This window comes from Loxodonta africana, chromosome 6 (genome assembly GCF_030014295.1).
Source record: "Loxodonta africana isolate mLoxAfr1 chromosome 6, mLoxAfr1.hap2, whole genome shotgun sequence".
Lineage (NCBI taxonomy): Eukaryota > Metazoa > Chordata > Mammalia > Proboscidea > Elephantidae > Loxodonta > Loxodonta africana.
In genome coordinates, this window is record NC_087347.1 from 92213540 (window position 1) to 92235626 (window position 22087).

A 22087-nucleotide genomic window follows, 5' to 3' on the forward strand; every position below is an offset into this window, starting at 1 on the left:
GTTTAAGTCAGACTTACTACCACTGTGTTTGTAATAACAACAACAGTTGATCAGTATTTAGTTTTACAGTCTCAGTTATAATGAAAACTATTTGGGAGAAGGATTAATAACTTTGAGATGATGAGAATTTAGGGGTGAATTAAAGAGAAATGTCTCTCTAAAATGTAAGACGTATAAATACTAGGAAAGAAAAAAAAACAAACATACAAAAGGCACTAAAGTGTCCTTCAAAATTTACTGCAATTTTGAGTGACTTTTCAGAAAAATGACTATGTATATACAAATCTTTTGATACCTGACAAACCAATCTGTTGGCAGACCATAGATTAGAACTTCTCTATAGGGTTTCCAAGGAGTGGCTGGTGGATTCGAACAGCCAACCTTTTGGTTAGCAGCAGAACTTTTAACCACTGCACCACCAGGGCTCCTGATATATGACAGGTCTTTTAGAATTATATTTATATAAATTAATATCAAAACATAAAGCCATAAAATAGTTATGGATAGTATAAACTATAGATATGTGGAATTCCTGGGTTTGGTGACTATGTACTTTGGCAGGAAACAAGTTAGAGGCTTCTTTTTGCCATTTGGGCTTCGGGTCTCAGCATACTCAATGTCTTAATTGGGTGGAATGGGCTGCCAAGCGTCCTCACTAATTACATTGAACGTTTTCAGTATCCATGACAGAGATGTCTAGATACTCCTGTTTAACAATTAGGCAATTTCCATTGAATGTAAGAAGAAGATTGGTTAAGTTCCTGAAGTATAGATTGAACACGTTCTAGCATGGTCATGTCCAGCTATTGAAAAAATATGCCATGAATAGGACTTAAGGGGGCTGGCCCCTTCCTGCTCTAAAAACACAGGAACAGGTCTTCTTGTAGCAACAACAAGGTAAGTACCTATCCCGACGGCTGTCTTTTCCCTGAGTAATCATCTCAGAAGGACAATAATCCCCCCATTCTACATAAAGAAAATATAAAGAAAAAATATTTTATATAATGCCCCCAGAAAATTGTTTGAATCAATAACTTCCATGAGCTTAATAATGGCCCTATCTTGATATAACTCATACAGAAGTGCATCTATGTATTTGTCTGTTATAATCATTAAACTCTTCTTACCCTATTCACCTAAATTTTCTAAAAATTTTTCTGAATATATGTGTATACACATCATATAGAATTTCTTCTGTATCACCTATCAACATTATTATTAAGAATCCATTTTGTTTTCTTTCCACAAACAACTTAGATGAGGATAACATGTAGAATGTGTTGTTTTTTTCTGTTTTTTTTTTTTTTACATCTTATAGTTCAGAGTTTTCTTTTTTGTATTACTTAATTCTACTTTAGAGGAAGCTGACATATGTTCTAAGGCTTTAAAAAATGTATTAGTTGGATTGGCTAACTTATGTTAATAAACAATTTAGATTCTCAGGTTTAATATATAAAAAGTTATTTCATATTCAAACCACAGGTCCAAAGAAGGTCATTGCAGACATAGGGTTGGTCATTAGGTATCCAACATGACAAAGTCTCCACCATTTTGAACAACACCATCTGTTTTGTTTGGCCTCCCCAGTCATACATAATGTTTGGAATGTTTGGCCTCCCCAGTCATACATAATAAACAAAAAAATAGATAGTTAAAAAAAAAAGCTTATCATCAACTGGTACCATCCAGGGATCCTATAAGATAAAACAGGAAAGAAGGTACTGTTCGTTACCTCTCCTTATCACAGAAATCGGAGATAAATTTTTCTTACCATCAACAAAAAACAAGTAAACAAAAAATACCTGTGCAGCACCACTCATGGTAACTTAAAACAGTAAATGACTCCCCATAATATAATGACATGGGTAGTCAAGCAAAATTTGGACAATGCAAGATATGGTATTTTGGGACTTGCCCAGGGAAGAACAGAACCCTGGGAGTGGTAATGGTTGCATCATAAGCAGAGTCAAAATAGGAAATACAGAGAAAATGGGATTGGGTTATAAATAAATACAGAAAATCAAGTATGCATATCTGTGATTTTCTTGGGTATTACAGGCTTGTTGTTTTTTTCTGTCTGAACATGAATAGTTTATAGCTCTTCAGTTATGGCCATAACTGTCTCTAAGCTGAATAGTTATACATCTATTCTAATAGTTAGGTTCAGAGCAGAAATGGTGGACTCTAGGAAAAGGTTTGAAAACCACTCACGGAGCTCTGTTAGCATCAGCCTAATATTCAGAGGCCTGGTAAATTTAGGTGTTTTGAGTTTTTCTCCTACCTTTTGCATTACTCTGTGACTGGGCTCACCCTAAATTGTTGTTAGGTGCTGTGGAGTCTGTTCTGACTCCTAGAGACCCTATGCACAACAGAATATAACACTGCCCTGTCCTGTACGGTCCTCACAATTGTTGTTATGTTTCAGTCCATTGTCGCAGCCACTGTGTCAATCCATCTCATTGAGGGTCTTTCTCTTTTTTGCTGACCCTCTACTTTATCAAGCCTGATGTCCTTCTCCAGGGACTGATCCCTCTTGATAACACGCCTAAAGTATGTGAGACGTAGTTTCCCCATCCTTGCTCCTAAGGAGCATTCTGGCTGTACTTCTCCTGAGACAGATTTGTTTGTTCACCCTGAATAGGAAGTGCACATGAGATTGTGGAATTATTTGATTATTACCTGTCTTTCTTATCGGACTGTGAGCATTGTGAGGGCAGGCTAATATCTAAATTGCTTACTATCTTATTTCCAATGTTTACTAGGGTGTTGGGCATGAAATTGATGCCCAGTAAATATTTTACGACTGAATAATTAAAAAAGTGAATGCTTACATGAGAGTTTGAAGTTTCGGGAGAATGGACAAATGGAACATATTTTAAACTCGGGTGAATTTCACATCATATTTTAAAAATACAGAGAAAATGCTTTCAAATACACTCAGAGTTGCTGGTAGAAGAAATCAAGAACTTTTAACTAAAAGAAATTAAAACATTAATCTTACATGTAATATATTGTGCTGTATTCAAAACATAAATATATGAATACTGATTTTCAGATTTGTATTTTCCTAATTTAAGAGATGCATCAAGTGTATTTTGTAAATGTTTGATTAATCATGTATTTAAATAATTCAATTGGGGAACAAATTATAATATTTTCTAACACAATTGTCTGAAATGTAAAAATCTGAATTTTAGACTACCTATTTTATGTATTTTTTAAATTTTATGTAAAGTTCTTCAGAGAGTCCTCTTGTAAAATAATTTTCTCAGAAACTATCCATTGAAAATAATTTGCTGCCACCTTGTAAGCCTTATATATGACTTAAAACTCTCTCTGAAATTGGAAAGCTAGATAAACAAGAATAAATGAAACATATCCCCAACATAGTTTTAGCAATTAGCTTCAAACTCTTCCACCAATTTTTATAGGAAATTCTTGCAAGTAATAACATCTACTGATTTCAGTTTTCACACCTTTTCCCTTCCCCTGCCAATCTCACTAACAAGCAGGGAATAGAAATACTAACAAGGTGATAACTGTCCGAAAGTTGGACAGCAGGAGGAAGAAGGAGGGGAGGCAAAACCTTGAATAATTGACAACCTGGATAATCAGTTCCCTCAAAATTATAATCTTACTGTATTCTACATATAATCTATAAATGAATCACATTATTATGTAGAGTCAGTTTAGGTATGTGTTGCAACTGCAATACATTTATGTTTATAAACAATTTTTTTTATATAAGTAGAATATTATTTACTTTTCTATTTGAAAAGGTTTAATGCCCATTGGATAGTTGTATAAAAGTTAAGCTAAGGTAATCTGTAATTCTTTCATTGCATTTAACAGAAGTACACGAAAGATATTTAACAATCTTGCTATTTTGGCAGAAACTCAAAACAAACATATGTAACAGTTTTCAAGAGAAATATCAGGCAGTCAGTGCCAAATCAAGGCATTATATTTAGTTTGCTGTAAATAATACGGTGTTTGTACATACTCCATTCTGAGACTGGTCCTGTGTACTTTCTAAAATTAGTAGAATACAGGACCACACCTTTCTTGAAATCCAATTATGACTCATTTTCTATTCAAAATTATGGCTAAAGCAAATGTAGATAAACTAGTCTCTCAGATTAGAGTTACTCAAAGACAGTGATGCATAAATAAAAATGCTCATTGTACAAAATTTATCCATAATATAAATATATGAAAATTACAGAGCCTTAAAAATAGTTTGTCCCCATGTTTCTGCAAAATATCATCTAAGGTGAATTTTCTGGAAAAAAGATCCTCATATATTAAAGACCCACTTGGTCAACAGGAGAATCTGCTCCAAAAAAAAAAAAAAGACTTGGTGTGTCAGAATTACTTCTTCTTCCACCAATTAAAATTCAATTTACATAATACTTGGGTATTTTTTTATACATGAAGAGAGGTACAATTTTAGGATTTTGGAGGAGTCCATTTACGTGGCATTGTTCTAATTATTTTGTATTTACATTCATGAATTTCCACAAATTAATTTAGAGATTAAAAGTTCAACGTATATGGAGGATGAGATAAAAAAAGACAACTAAAATAAGGATCAAAATTTTAATCATAAGGAACTATATTACAAACTGCCCAGTTGCATGAAGAAAATGTTTAATTCAATTAGAGAATACAAAACTGCCAGAAAATAAGATAGAATAAGGACAAAAACCAAGATTTAGTAATAATGGGAAGCTTTATCACTGTAGTAATTGCTCTCACTGAAGGGAGGACATTTTTTAAATTTCTCTGATAATACTGCATACCCTCCCCACACACTGCATTTTTCCCTGAATCTGTCAGTTCCCGTACATGAAAGCACCTAGCTCGATACCTTTCATATCATGTATTCTCAGAAAACTCCAGTTTCTTTCTTTCCATCTTTTGTTCCATTTCATTTTTTGATGACTTCCAATTCATCATCAAAAAGAACATTTCAAAGTCTATCCTGAAGTACAACGCTGTTGGTGATAGGATAATATACATATGCCTACAAGAAAGAGCAGTTAATACGACTATTATTCAAATTCACAAACCAACCACTAATGCCAAAGAAATTGAAGATTCTTACCAACTTCTATAGTCTGAAATTGATCAAACATGCAATCAAGATACACTGATAATTACTGGTAATTGGACTGTGAAAGCTGGAAGTGAAGAAGGAACAGCAGTTGGAAAATTGGCCTTGGTGAGTGCTTGGGGAACACATGATAGAATTTTGCAATACCAAGGGATTCTTCATTGGAAATACCCTTTTTTGACAACATAAATGACAACTATACACATGGACTTTGCTGGATGGAGTACACAAAAACCAAATCGACTACATCTATGGAAAGAAGTGATGGAGAAATTCAATGTCACCAGTGAGAACAAGGCCAGGAGCTCACTGCAGAACAGATCATCAGTTGCTTATATGCAAGTTGGAGTTGAAGTTGAAGAAAATTAGAACAAGTCCATGAGAGCCAAAATACACCTTGAGTATATCCCACCTGAATTTAGAGGCTATCTCAAGAATAGATCTGATGCATTGAATGCTAATAACCAAAGAGCAGACGAGTTGTAGGATCACATCAAGGACATCATTCATGAAGAAAGCAAAAGATCATTAAAAAGACAGGAAAGAAAGAAAAGGCCAAAAATGGATGTTAGAAAAGACTATAAATTTAGGTGGGAGAAACTCGAGGTTGTACTTCGGTTCTTGTGCACTTTTTAAAAATTTTCTTCAGCTTTAACTTGAACTTGCATGCCAGCAATTGATGGTCTATTCCTCAGTTGGCCCCTGGCTTTGATCTGACTGATGATATCGAGCTTCTTCATTGTCTCTACAGATGTAGTTGGTTTGATTCCTGTATTCCATCTGGCAAGGCCCATGTATATAGTCGCCATTTATGTTGTCGAAAAAAGGTATTTGCAATGAAGAAGTCATTGGTCTTGCAAAACTCTATCATGTGATCTCCAGCATCATTTTTATAACCAAGGCTATACTTACCAGTTACTTACCTTCGTCTTTATTTCCAATCACTAGTAACTATCAATGCAGCTTGATTGCATTTTTGTTCAATATCAGACTGCAAAAGTGGGTAAAAATCTTTAATTTTTCATCTTTGGCCTTAGCGGTTGGTGCGTAAATTTGAATAATAGTCATATTAACTGCTCTTTCTTGTAGGCATATGTATATTACCTTATCACTGACAACATCGTACCTTGAAATGTTCTTTTTGACGATGAATGTGATGTCATTCCTCTTCAATTTGTCATTCCTGGCATAGTAGACTGTATGATTGTCCTATTCAAAATGGCAAATACCTGTTCATTTCAGGTCACTAATGCCTAGGATATCTATGTGTTTCATTTCATTTTTGATGACTTCCAAGTTTCCTAGATTCATACTTTGTACATTCCACATTCCAACTATTAGTAGATGTTTGCAACTGTTTCTCCTCATTTTGAGTCTGCCTTATCAGGAAATGAAGGTCCAAAAATCTTTACTCACTCCATTATTAAGGTTAACTCTACCTTGAGGAGGGAGCTCTTCCCCAGTTGTATTTTGAGTTCCTCCCAACCTGAGGAGCTCATCTTCTGACACTGTATCAGACAATGTTCTACTGCTATTCATAAGGCTTTTCCTGGCCAATTTTTTCAGAAGTAGACCATTAGGTCCTGCTTCCTAGTCTGTTTTGGTCTGGAAGATCCACTGAAACCTGTCTACCTTGGGTCACGCTGTTGACATTTGAGATACTGGTGGCAAAGCTTCCTGCATCACAGCAAAACACAAGCCACTACAGTACAACAAACCTACAGATGAGTGGTGGTGCTTATGCATAGTTGGGATATATACTCTCGGCAAATGCAAGGCCCCTTAATGGGCTCCCTAACTCATGGAGTGAAGGCTTTTATAACTAGAAGTAACAATTTGAAGTCCATGGACATTTGATTCTCTATCAATATAAAACCCAAAACCAAGCCTGTTGCCATCAAATTGATTCAAGTCATACTGAAGGACAGAGTAGGGTTTCCAAGGAGCTGGCTGATGGATTCAAACTGCCAACTTTTTGGTTAGCAGCTGAGCTCTTAACCACTGTACCAGCAGGGCTTCTCTGTCAATGTAGTAAAAAAAAAAAAAGACTCATAATACATAATAATATCACATCCCTGGAAGAACCACAGAACTACAGAGAATATTGTCACCTTCAAAAATCTGGTAGATTCAGTGTTGGGAATTTCTACTGGTCTTGAACAGTGCATAGTTGGAAATTTAATCAAGTCATGGTATCAACTGTGGCTGCTGTTCTACCTTAAAAAACACCAAAAAGAATTTACTTTACCTGGCAATAAAAGCAGTATACCATTACTAACTTTCCTTAGTGTTATATCAATTCTCAGTCTCTATGTACCTAATATAGTTCTCAGGGACCATGATCACATGATCATCTTCAAAACCCACAGAATGTAGCACTGTTTTAGTACATTTATGTCATTGTGACTATAAGACCTAGGGAGAAAAAGTAGTAGGTATTTTTATAGCATGTTTAGACCCATGTTTAAATGTATACATATATATGTGTGTGTTTGTGTGTGTGTGTGTGTGCAGATAAAAGACCAATTCAATAAAAACACAGGGGTCTTAAGTAGGTTTCTGGGAATTCCATGATTTGGGATAATTAAAGGAAAAATTGTTGTATCATGTATGTCTAAATTCCAAGAAATAGACAGTATAATTCCTCTTTGGTTTTGGAGACAACATGTACCCCTTTTTATATGGATGAGACGTCCTAAGACAATTATCAGGTAACCTGAGAGGCTTGTGGGTTTAAATGGGGCCAAGGAGAGGGCTATCTAGCTGTTGAAGTTTGAAGTAGCTCTTTCACTTAGCCCCTTGTCTATAGCAAATACGAATTTTATATGAAATCTGGGTAGAGACACATTAGCAGAAACCTCTGGTATTTGATTAAATTAATGCCTTCATTGTCAAATATATATTCTCCTTTTTAAAGGCAGGTCTTTATTTGATACTGGGCTCTGTTGTTGTTGTTATCAGGTGCTGCCAAGTCAGTTATGACCATAGCGCCCCTACATACCACAGAACTAAACACTGTCTGGTCCTGTACCATTCTCACAATCGTTGTTATACTTGAGCCTATTGTTGCAACCACTCTGTCAATCCATCTCATTGACAGTCTTCCTCTTTCCCTTTGACCCTCTGCTTTACCAAGCATGATGTCCTTCTCCAGGGACTGATCCCTCCTGATAACTGGGCTCTAGGAGAGACCAAATATCTGAATATCAACTACGAGGGGATCATATGACTAGAGCCTTCCATCATGCACTTATTGCTATTTGACTCAGCTACATAGTTAGATGTGCCTAGGAACATTCCATAATAAAGTAGCAGTTGTGAGTATGACACCAGGCCTGAAGATGTAAATAATACTTATGAACTGAGTATGTACACTCTAAGAATACATCCCTTGCTCAGCACTCACGCATAGCCTCATGAGGAGTCCTATGACTAGTAACTTGAAGAGAAAAATATAAGTCTGCTACAGAGATGGTTCTATAGTATATGCCTCTACCATACAGAATTGGAATGATATATGGAACCTTTAATTACATATTTTTCCTGGGAAGAAGGGGAAATTTTGCATGAGCATTGGCTAACAATTTGACTAGAGAACTGGCCCTTGAAAGGAAGAGAAATAAAAAATTAGTGACAATTAAAATGGATGTAGTAGTAGAGCCCTTGTAATGCAGCCAGAGGGTGGTGAAAACTCTTCAAAGATTTCCAATTACTGAGGCAACTATTAGTAACCAGTTGGCCGAGACGTAGTACTCTGTTGTGGTCCATAGCATCCTTCTACAGATATATTTGAACTTGCTCAGTGGTTCCTAAACAAAGTGGCCATTGAGGTGGAGATGGTGGTGGGGAAGGAGGTATTTATGAGCTCAACCACATGAACTTCCATTCAGCAAGGCTGACGTAAAATCCTTACATCTGTGTGCCTATGTTCAGCCATAATGACTAAGTTTGAGTGTTGGATAGGGCAACTTATCCCAGGAGGACCAGTCAACTGCCCGATGATCTCCAGTGTGGAAGGGCAACGATATATACTCAGTGGATCTCACATTTATTCTGGATTTGAATTCCTTTTTTCCACCCATTATGCTTATGCCGAAATCACCATCTCTGGATTTATTAAAAACCTTATACATTATCATGGCATCTTACATAGCATTGCTTTTGACCAACAAATTCACTTTCCTAGAGAGAATAAGACACTGTCCCCTCCAATTGCACACAACTTCAAGGGAGACATAACCAGCTTTCAGTGTAGTCTCTATAAAATCCTTATTATTAGCTATGTTAAATACAGACTAGAGGATGTCAAAGGTGGAATAATCCAGACAAAAAAAAAGATGAATGGTGGCAGAGAGAAACAAAGAAGTGGTTGGATTTTGGTTATATTTTGAAGATACAGCTGGCAGGATTTGCTAATGGATTCTATGTGGAGTGCGAGATAAAGAGTAAAGGGTGACTCCTATCATCCTTTCTGCGAAATGGAAGAATGCCGTTGTTATTTAATTTGATGGAGAAGACTAGGAAAGGGGAATGTAGCAGAAAGGCATGGCCAGGAAATCAAATTTAGTGTTCACTATAGAAGAATCTGTTTTATTTTGCTTTTAAATCCTGCTAAGTCACTATACTGAGACTGGCAGCCTGCCTGCCATCTTTAATAAGTAAGGGGCTGTGCCTGCCATCTTCTGTGATATATGAACCAACTCCTTGTCTTTAAGCTATCTCCTTATTTAGGCATGCTTCCTATTTATGGCCAAGTTGAGGAAAACAAGAAATTAGGGTTGTAGGACCAGCAGAAACTGACAAGAACTAGATCTGGCCCACCTAACATACACAGAACCATCGACCCCGTCCTCTGAGTGACCCCAGACCTCTTCTTCCATTGGATGGAACCAAACTTTAGCAGCCCAGATTGGAGGAAGGCTTTCAGAACTGAGGGGGTCCGAGCCTAAGATCCCTTTTGAGATACCTCCTTTTAGACTGAGCAGAATTGACCGCGCTGGGTTTTTTTTTTTTTAAACACAGAAAGGCCAGAGTGCCCGGGGAATGCCTTTTCTGGCCAGACCAATCAGCAAGATGGCCCCACCTCAAGGGGTTCCTGAAGACCCCAGGCCCAATTTATTTCATCCATATAAACTCCTTGGGTTATTGTTCTGCGAGCCATCTTGGTGATGCAAATCCTGGTGTGCTCCTTTGCTTGGCAAATCGAATGAAGCTATTTCTTTCCCTTTCACCTGTTCTGTGTCTCTATGGCTTCCTGGAGCAGGCCTGGAACAGTCCGGTTACAATACCCTGTTGCACCGTGCCTTTGTTGTGTTTTGCGCGCCACATCAATAATTATTTTTGTCCAGGCTACATCAGTGTTTTAACAAGAGCCCACTACTAGAATTTCAACAAACTTTCGTGGACTAACTGGTAGGATCCAATGAGGAGCTTCCAGTATTGTGCTTGTGCTAGATAAGGCCAGGTAAAATTAAAGTTTTGTAAGATTTCAGGAGAACTGCTTTTCTTCCACTTTCAATTTTAGAGATGAAAGAGAGTCTATTGTCATAAATTCTGAAAGGCTCCTAAGCCAAAGTAATGTATAAACAAGGGTTAGAGTGTTAACTAAACTGTCAATAGTGTTAAAATCAGTGGCTTTTGCTTTGGTCTGAGGCTCAGTTGGTTATAGTCTAATGGTTCTGATGCTGAGATTGAGTATTTGATTCCTGTGGGGATTATTTTTGATGTTTGTTTATTTATTTATTCGGTCCAGGAGCACAGACCAAAACCTTGACTCTAATCCACTGCCTTGCAAATGTACTCTCCTGGTACAAGATGACCCTAAGTAAGGATGTGCCAGTATAGCACTGCAAACCCTTACTCTAACCAGAAAAACCAAAAGACACACATACTCACAACTGAACCCATAAATGGTTTGTTGTACCATCCTGTAATTCTGATCTTGGCAGTAGCAATCATACAGTGAACTAATCCTTCCAGATATTGTAATTTGCATACCAGGGGTTTACAGAAATGAATGAGAAATGAAAGAGTGCAGCCCAAATTACTGATTGTGGATAATTTCTGTGTAAATGAGAAGAAATTCAATACAACTAGATTCCCTCCAGGAGTCCTTGGGTGGTGTAAGCAGTTAATGGACTCAGCTGCTAACCGAAAGGTTGGAAGTTCAAGTCCACCCTGAGGCACCTCAGAAGAAAGGCCTGGGGATCACTTCCAAAAAATTAACCATTGAAAACTCTATGGAGCACAGTTCTACTCCGACACACGTGGGGTTAACTCAACAGCAACTGGTCCTGGTAGAACCCCTCCATCCCTGGCAAAGGTAGAGTTTTGAGGTAAATAATAAATCTTTCTTATACATTTACTTTATCAGGTAAAGATTCCAACTTCTGACAGAAAAGTTAGTACCTTTTTTTGAAATAGACTGGATTCCCACCATATATCACAATTTAGTCTGAAAAATCACAACTAAAGAAAGGTATTCTGGATGTTTAGTGTGCCTGCATTCATTGTCACTAGTTGTATACAAGATACTCTTTCTATGTGAGCCCTTGCCAATCATCTCTAATACACTTTGGCACCTTCAGAAATAATAATTGATACTAATTATTTGAGAGAACCACTAGAAAACTATTTAATCATAGGGTTTCATATCCACAATACAAAAGTCTTTCAAGTGCTCTAGCTCCATCCCCTCTGCTACTCCTTCCCAGCTAAGTATATTTGTTTATATTTTTACAGGAAAGGGTATTTGTGAAGTGATTTTTTTTTTTCCTAATAAAAATTTAACTTGAATGATTTCTGTAATCTGTTGACTGGGCCTTTAAAAATTGATGCCCCAGGAGCTTGTAAAACTAAATCAGAAGGAAAGAGGCCTCACTGCCTTTCAGAATTCCAAAGGTCTGACCCACAGCTCTATGCGGTCAGGAGGTGGGATTAACCTCTCACATCCTAGTAATGGTTTTAGAAGGACTCTGAAAATTCACAGATGATTAAAAACACCCAACTCACTGGTACTCAAGAAGAATGTGAAAAGTAAATTGCATTTGTTTAACAGCTAATTGTGCTAGGTTAGGCTACCTCACCACAACCAGCGGCCTGACTGATCATCCATCCATCCATCCATCCGTCTGTCTGTCTGTCTAATCTATCTATCTATCTATCTATCTATCTATCTATCTATCTATCTATCTATCTATCTATCTATCTATCTATCTATCTATCTATCTATCTATCTATCTATCTATCTATCTATCTATCTATCTATATCTAATCTATCTGTCCGTCTGTCCATCTCTGTCTGTTTCTGTCTGTCTGTCTCTGTCTATCTTTCATCTATCTGTACCTCTCATAATCTAGCTATAGAGCTGTTGTTGTTTTTATCCCCTTCTAACCAAGATAGTTTTTGGTATCATGTAGTCCAATTTCCTTGTATTTTTAAGACACACAGCCTAAGAGCTTAGCTGCCAACCAAAAGGTAGGCAGTTCGAATCCAGCAAAGACACGGAGAGACTGTGCAACCCACACTTAGAAAATTGCCTCAACAACACAAATACTTATTAAGTTTGTGTTAACTCTGAATTATCATTGTAAAATGCATGTAAAAATAACATTTTACAATGGATTTTCATAAAATAATCTGTATGAACATCATTTTATTTTATTTTATATTATCCAATAACAAGGAAAATATATCAGACTATAAATCTCAACTTTCCTTTTTGTGGATTGTACAAGTACAAATGTGATTGTAGTACAGATTTATATATTTTTAAAGGTAAAATTTTCTTCTTCTACTATTTGGTAACAGATTTATCTCATTAAAAAATATATATGTGTTACTTTCGGTCATTTTCAAAATTGTCTATTCTGTTTCCAGGTGGTAGGTCTGGGGTTGAGGGTTAGAGTGAGAGACAAAGCTAATTCTGATATTAGACATACGTGTTATTACTCTGGCAAAAAGCATTAGCAATTGGGACCTAACCTAAAGGTTGGCTGTTCGTACAGACCCAGCGGCTACCTGGGATAAAGGCCTGGTGATCTGCCTCCATAAAGATCATAGCCAAGAAAACCCTATGGAGCACAGTTCTACTTGAAACACACGGAGTCTCCAAGAGTTGGAATTGACTCCAAGGGAATGTTTTTGTTTGTTTTTATTATTAGTCTAGGAGTCCCTGGGTGATATAAATGGTTAAGCAGTGGACTACTAACAGCAAGGTTGGAAGTTTGAACCCATCTAGAGGTGCCTCAGAAGAAAGCCCTGGCGATCTGCTTCCAAAAGGTCACAGCCATGAAAACATTATGGAGCACAGTTCTACTCTCACACATGGGGTCACCGTAAGTCCAACGTAACTCGTTTGATTTTGGCTTGTTTATTAATAGTCTATGATTCAGCTAAGAAAATTAATCTGCTTAAAGAATAAGCATCTTAACACATTCCAAAATGTACTTAAAATGTTTTAATTAATCTTTGTTTTACGCAGTCAGAGCTCTTCTCCCAGATGACGAATCATGCAACATATACTCATGGTGGTGAGACAAGTGGTTATCTCTTTCCATTAATATTATGAAAAGGAATATGAATTATGATGGGTATGGAAAGTAACAGCTATTCTCATTTTCTCGTAATTCAACATTGTTTTGTTCAATCACCTAGGACTTAAATTCTCTAGCCTGGGCTGCTGTGGCTCAATGCCCAAGAAGAACATTGGTTTTTAACTGGGAATGAGAGAAGGACTAAGGTAAGAGCATTAAAATCACTGTTTAAAAAGTACATATTTCTGGCAGGATTGTGAAATGGTACAACCATTATGGGAAACAGTATGGTGCTTCCTCAAAAAGCTAGAACTAGAAATATCTTATGATCCAGCAATCCCACTGCTAGTTATATATATCCAAGAGATATAAGAGTAGTGACACAAATAGACATAGTCACACCTATGTTCACTGAAGTATTATTCACAATAGCAAAAGATGGAAACAACCTAGGTGCTCATCAATGGATGAATGGATAAACAAACTGTGGTACATGCATACAATGGAATATTACACAACTATAAAGGATAATGAGGAGTCTCCAAAATATTTCATAACATGGATGAATATGGAGGACATTGTAAGTCAATCACAAAGGATAAATATTGAATGGTCCCACTATTATAAAAAGTCAGGAATAGATATACACACAGAAAGATATGTTCTTTGATGTTTACCAGGGATGGGAAGGAAGGAACACTTGTTATTTTTGGTGATGGGAAAGGCAATATCAAATATAGGTGAAGTCTGAACAATGTAACCAAGATAAATGAAGACACTAAGAAGTATACAAGAAAGGGGGACAGCTTCAGTAAATGCTATAACATATACAATTTTGCAACAACAGTAATAACAACCAAAAAAATATGTATGTGGTTACACAGGTAGAAGTGTATGCGTATATGTGTATAAAAGGCATATGTGATGCAGCACACACTCATGTATAGATATATCTGTAAAAAAAAAAGATATATCTGTAGGCATATGTAAATACATGTTCATGTGTGCTGCATATATATCCATATACATATATTAAAGCACATAGGGGGCACAGTTACAAAGACTTCCTAGACATATCTGAATAACTCCCAGATTGATTTACTGGGTTAAAAGGCTTAGGACCATAATCTCATGGGATAAATAATCAATTGGTAAACCATAGTTCATAAAGTTAGTGCGCTACACCCTAGTTTCGTGAGTAGCATCTGAGGTCTTAGAAGCTTGCTAGTGCCCATCTAAGATACAACTGTTGGTCTCTTCTTGTCTGGAGCAAAAGAGAATGAAGGAAACCAAAGACTCAAAGAAGAAACTAGTCCACAGGACTAATAACCCACGTGGACCACAGCCTCCACTAACCTGAGACTGAAACTAGATGGGGCCCATCTACCATTACTGACTGTTTTGACCAGGGACACAATAGAATGTCCCAGAGAGAATGGAAGAAAAATGTAGACCAAAACTCAAATTCCTAAAAAAACAAACCTACTGAACTAATAGAGACTAGAAGAACCTCCTAGACTATTGCGTTGTTACACTTTGAATTTGGCACTGAAGCCACTCCTGGAAGTTTCCTTTCAGCCGAAAAATAGATTGGCTTATAAAATAAACAGTATTACCCATCTGTGATGTGCCCCTTAAACAATCAACTATATGAGACCAAACGGTCAATATTTATCCAAAAGCAAAAATGAGAAAGTAAATCGGAGAAGAAAAGCTAGATCAAATAAAACAGATCAAACAGAATTTAAATAAAGAAAATGGTAATACATTCTGAAAATTGTAACCAATGTCACAGAACAATCTGTATAAAAATCATTGAATGGGAACCTAATTCACTGTGTGAACTTTCGCCTAAAATACAGTAATATATATATATATTAAATACATATTCCTACACTGTACCACTAGAGATTATGATTTGGTAGGCCTAGGAAGGGGTCTGTGTATATTTTTGATAAAAGATCATTTTGATACATGCCCACAGTTATGAATCATGGAGGAAAAACCTAATTATGTTAAGGAATTAAAAAAATAATGGTAACCTAAGTACATAAATGTTTAAAAATATACCAAATATTTGTCTATTATCCTTTTTCTTTTAGCTGCCAAGATGTTACCCAAAACACTCCACCAATGAATTAGTTCCAGTTAATGTTGAGTCGATTCCAACTCATCTTGACCCCAAGTGTTTCACAGTAGAACTGTGCTATGTAGGTTTTTCAATGGCTGTGAACTTTCAAAAGTAGATCACAAGGGTTTTCTTCCAATGCAATGAATTAAGCAGTTAATAAATAATTAATTAATCATTTCTGTACAGAGAAGTTTAATTATTTTCCCCAAATCATTGTGTGGGTAACAGAACCCAGGCACCATGATTTCACATGTAGTGTCTAAATCAGCATTATAGTGTTGCTTTTAGATGGATTCTATTAGAGCAGAAAAACACTAATTCAAGCTAGTTTTGATACAAGAGTTCTTTAACCAATCTATTTTTAAAACACCACAGCCTGCATTATTTTGGACAAATAATGACTACTGCTTCTATACCACTATGACATAGATATATCCTAGCATAAATATTACCTGCTCCCACTTTTTCTGGGGGAGAGATCTAAAAACATTTATTTTTAGTTACAACCCCATGTGGTTATTGTAGCCAGGTTACCCAGGGAAATACTGAACAGGACCATAAGCTCCTCAGGGGTGGGAATGACTGAGGGCCCAGCAATATACTTCTATTTGTTTAATTGAATAAAATTATTTAAAAAGTCAAAGAGTGTATAGAAGATTGGATGTATGAAAGAAGGAATCAATGAACGGGTGCACAAATTCCATAAGTATTAAATAAATACCTGCCCCCTTAATTTAATTGGCTTATTTAGACCTTGTTCTCCCAAGATATGTTTAACATACCAAGAAAATAAAAGGGAAAGGAAGGGAAGTAGTAAATAAGAGAAAAAGTAAGTAGTAAATAAGAAGTATGTAGTGAGCTGTTAAAAAGTGAGAGAAAGACTCAGTAAACATGAGAACTAATTGTAGGTTATATTATTTTTATCAATACTTAAAAAATCAATTTATGAATTATTGAGCCTGTGTGTATCTATGTGTGTTTCCTCATTGATTTGTAGAAACATGTATTGTTTATCAATGCAAATAACTTGCATTATGAGTTTCCTTTTCTTTAGTTTTGTCTGCATATACATGTATGTACACACATACATGTATATTTTAACTGTAAGTCTTTGTTTTGGAAACCTAACTTTTTTTTTTTTTTAATAATGATATGTGAACACGTGGCAGGGATTTTCTCAGTTGCTGTAACAGAACACAATGAGAAGTTGTGGTGTGATTAAAAACAACTCAGGCACTTGTGTGCACAAGCACATATTTATGAAATAAGTAAGAAAGAAGGAAAAGAAGGAAAAAAAAAATTGAGAAAGGATGGTAGGGCAGAGGGAAGGTATGTCCCCAGATCATCAAAGTAGGATCGGGGAGGTAAGAAACAAGGAGGCAGGAACGTGCTGTGAAGCCTGCCAAAACCTCCCCTGACCTGTTCCCTCTGCTTCGATTCCCAGACATCACACTGCCTCAGCTCCTCCTTTCCCTCTGATGTGATTCCACGTACGAGATCCAGCATCTCCCTTTCTGTGTCTTTTTTTTCCCCCTCCTCAGTCTGATGGCTCTAGAGCCTGCTATGCTGCCATGGGAACCTGAGGGAGACGGTAGGTGCCCATTACATATTTATTTCCTTTCATCCCATTTTGAAAATGAATTAAGTGTTTTCTGTTTAAGTTAGTGTGAAAAACATGTCCTGATTCTACAGCCCTAAAATTTGCACAGCCAAGACATTTAATTTAGCACTAGAAAGCAAGAAATCTGTGCCTGCTAACAGTGTCAACTTTGAAAATGGCACTAGCAAATCATGGTCATTAACAATCATTAACAAATATTTACATAAGTATGATCCCTGTCAGTAGTCAATTTCTTCTGTTAATGAGAAATAGGTGAGGTTAAAATTGTTGTTAGGTGCCATAGAGTTGGTTCTGACTCATAGAAACCCAGAAGGAACACTGCCTGGTCTTTGCACCATTCTCACAATCGTTGCTATATTTGAGCCCATTGTTGCAGCCACTGTGTCAATCCGTTTTATAGAGGGTGTTCCTCTATTTCTCTGACTCTCTACTTTACCAAGCATGATGTCCTTCTCTAGGGACTAGTCCCTCCTGGTAATATGTCCAAGGTATGTGAGATGAAGTCTCACCATTCTCCTGCTAAGGAGCATTTTGGCTGTATTTCTTCCAAGACAGATTTGTTCATTCTTCTGGGAGTTCATGGTATATTTAGTATTCTTCACAACACCATAATTCAAAGGCATCAATTCTTTTTTGGCCTTCCTTATTCATTGTCCAGCAGGCAGTATATATATCATGGTTAGTAAGAGGGTAGGGTCTAAAGTAGAACATTACTTACCCATTGCCTTCGAGTCGATTCTGACTCATAGCAGACTAGAACTGCCCCATAGGATTTCTAATCTTTTTTGTTAGTAGCCTGAGCTCTTAACAACTGCACCACCAGGACCCCTAAAGTAGAACCTATGTTGGTTTAAATTCTGTTACCACCATGGTATGTGCCTTGAACAAGCTGTTTCAATTCTCTAAAGCCTCAGTTACTTAATCTGTAAAATGGATTGCCAGAATAGTATGGGTTTCATTGGACAAACAGAAGAGATTAAGTAAGGCATTTACCTAAAATACTTAGCACAATGCCTGATACAATAAGCATTCAATAAGTGTTAGATACTATAATTATTTATAAAATGCTCTTTCCAGCAGGGGCTTAGTGGAGATTGTACCTGCAGAAGGTAGCTGTGTTAATCGGAGAGTCAGTGTTTCTGTGCCTTTCAAAACCTACAAACTAGAGATTAGGTCCACTCTAAGTTTTAAAACCATTAACCTGAAATTAAATACCTTATCAGTGCATAACTATATATAGCTGACCTGTTTATATGATGGATCCATTCCCAAAGGATTCTGTAAATAAGAAAAGGAAAGTTTTTTTTTTTTTTAAGTAGGAAAATAACTGTAAGCAGAACTGATTCTTTTTTAAGGTTATGTCTTGCGATCCAGTGAAGTCAAATGCCTTGGTATTTTCATAATATAAAGCACATGATTTGAACAAGATATTAGTTTATATACATGGGTATTACCCTAATTTATTCCAGATATCACCAGTCTTAGTTAAAGTATTCTTTTCAGCAGAGTCTTTCCATTTCTTATATAGAAAAACGGTCTCCATTTAAAACATGCACAGCAACCTTAAGGTTTATTTTGTATTTGATATACAAGAATAATTATGCTACAAAATAGGCTTTTATGTCATTCATAAAGAGAAGTCATCTGAAAAAAGTAGTTTCTTTTTTGCCTTTTGATGCTATTACTATGATATTTCAGTGCTGATACTTACCATATCTAATTAGTAAATTGCACAAATACAACAGGAGTTTGAATAACATGTTATGAATTTTCATTTGTACACATGTGGCTTTTGGAGCTCTGCCATTTCTTGAAATAGGAAGATTGTTCTGAATAGTAAACAGTAAGATTTTCTGTTTTAGCTCCAACTTTAATTTGTGTCTGGCTTGAGAAATGTGATCAAATTATCTAATCAAAATCTTTGACACTGTCAATGGGCTTTTTAAAAATAAAGACAATATTAAAATGAGGCTTGCAAATTAATCTCGTTATCTGCATCAAATTGAATTGAGGACTAAAATAAGGCTTGTGCTTGGCAAAGTTTAGTGTTCAAAGATGATGTTGACACACAATTTTGTGTTCCATGGTAGCCTTTGGATTAATTTCAAATCTGATATTTAAAATGAAATAAAATGAAGACCAACTATCTGATCCCGGAGCAGTCATTTTCAGTTTTCTCCTTCTGAATGAAATGGGATGATTTTGTGTGCGTGTACACTATATTATATGTATTTATAATATATACACATTTCTTCGTAAACATATATATGTCTCTTTGTGTAGGAATATAATTATATACAATATTTCCATCAAGACCTGTGTATGGTAAGTTGAGAGGAAAAACTCTCTAATTACTGTCGATTGATCTTCAAATTCTAAATGCGTTCCATTTTTACCAAAATGTCAAATTATTTTGGGTGTAAAAGAGAAGGCACTCCTTGTGGACTGCCAGATTGTATACCTGAATACTAAAGACTGCCAAATTTTAAAAACAGACAAAACCCAACTTCTCATATTCATGAGAAGTATTTATTCCACCAGAAAGATGTACAGGGTAATAACACCTTGAATTTATAACAATTTACAGTTTTTGAAATACTTTAATTATTCTCTTACAACAACCTAACCCAGTTGGAAATGCCAGAAAGGTTTGAGTAGTATCATTTTAAAGATGAAGAAAATGAGGATTTATGAAGTTAAAGATGGGGTCCATGAAGTTGCCAAAGATGACGCGGATAATAAAAGTGGCAAAGATAAGAGTTAGTTGCCAAATTTGGTCCCAGTAATCTTTCACTATGCCCTCTGACATTTGGGCCTCCAAAGGAACCATTTACTTTTCACCAACTACCCCTAAAGAGAGCCTTGGGTTAACCCAAAATGAACTCATTTTATAAAATCAATAACTCTATTAATGTAGAGTTTTTAGTGAAATGCATTTATAAGTCTAATAATTAAAGATTATTTCTATTTTAGCCCTATTCTTTTTTGATGGAAAAACACATCAAGACAATTTATACCAATACAAATTTAATAGTGCTTACACATGTACCCCTGTCATTTATAAGACAATACGTTTTGTTAAATTTACAATTATGCTAACAGAAACTGAGCTTCTGAAGCCATCGACTTTATTCTGCATTTGTCTAAAGGCACACTGTTTTACTTCATGGCAAATTTAAACTGATTTGTAAACATGTACACTGTAAACCAAAAGACCATTGTTTATTACTGTGATTGCAATAGAATTATGTACAGTCAAGGCTATATTTTTAAAAGCTCCATGAGAAGTTATGATATGGAATTAATAATCAGACAATTCAAGTGGCGGTTGAGGCAGTTTATTTCAGCTTCTTATTAAACACTTTTTTTAAGCATTAAAAATATTTCAGGGTGCTGAACAGAATTAGTTTGGTCAAGTTTGGTTGACAGAAATTATCTGTAAACTTTTTCAGCAGAAGCTCTATGCTAAGTAAGAGGCACTCTATTCCTCAGGCTACTGATAAAAACAGCTCTGTTCACAAGTTTGGATGCAAAATATATCGCTTTCAAGCCTGGAGATTAGTTTAAAATTGATGCTTGAGATATACAGAGGTAGTGCTAGTGTGTATGTGTGTGTGAGGGAGTCAGAGAGAGAGAGAGAGAGAGTGAGAAGGGCAAGAGAGAGAGTGAGAAGGGAAAGAGAGAGAGAGGGAATACAAGCACAGGAGAAGTTCATTTGAGCAATATAAACATTGCTGGAACTTAAATCTTACTCATATCAGTTCTTGAGGAAATTCAAGGCAGTGTTTTAATATTGGTTAAGTCATTTTTTTTTCTACAAAGAATAAATGTCCTTTTATTCTTCAAATAAAATGTATATTTATTATAAATTATATTGTTTAAAAATTGACATTTATATATACTTTTTTTTTTATTTTAGAGTAGTATACTAAAACTTCGCCACCTGTACAGTTTAAATAAAGGAATTCATGAGAATATTGGTAGAATTACAAACAGGTTTCATTTGCAACATCAAAATTTGTTAGGCTATACTACAAGTTATGACACCATACAAGTAAATACTATTGAAATGTTTCCTTCTTTCATTGACCATTTAAATCGCCAAATAGGCTCTCTCAGAAAACATAAGCTTGAATTCAAACAACTTCTATACTGGAAGCTATTTACTCTGTGATCCACAGATGCATGTACAGAAATTTGAGATGAATGAAAATTAAGAAGAATTATTGGAAATGTTGGCCTGAATAAAAATGCTTTGCTTTTAATATCTCGGTAAGCCAGTATGCTGTATGAACATATTTCTGAATAATTTAATAGACATTCTTTTAAAAGGTAAAAAGACATTCAAATTTGGGCTTAAAAAATCTTGATACTAGGCACTTTGTAAAGAAGATTATGTACAATATGTTAAATTCATGTAAGCATATGACTATAAATTTCAGTAGTGAAGTGATTTACCCTTTGTTTCAGGTAACTGGTGACTGAAGACTTAGATGAAAGTAACTGGTGATTGAGGACTTAGATGAGCTAATCATTTTTTCCAGTTCCTTCTTGCCTGTTCTGTTAGGCTGTCTAACAGAAATTTGTATCACATTCAAAATTCCTGTAGAACTTCTCCTATACTCAGTAATAGTCATAGCCCAAATCGAATTTTCTTGTGTAATCCTAGTTTGTTTACACTAAA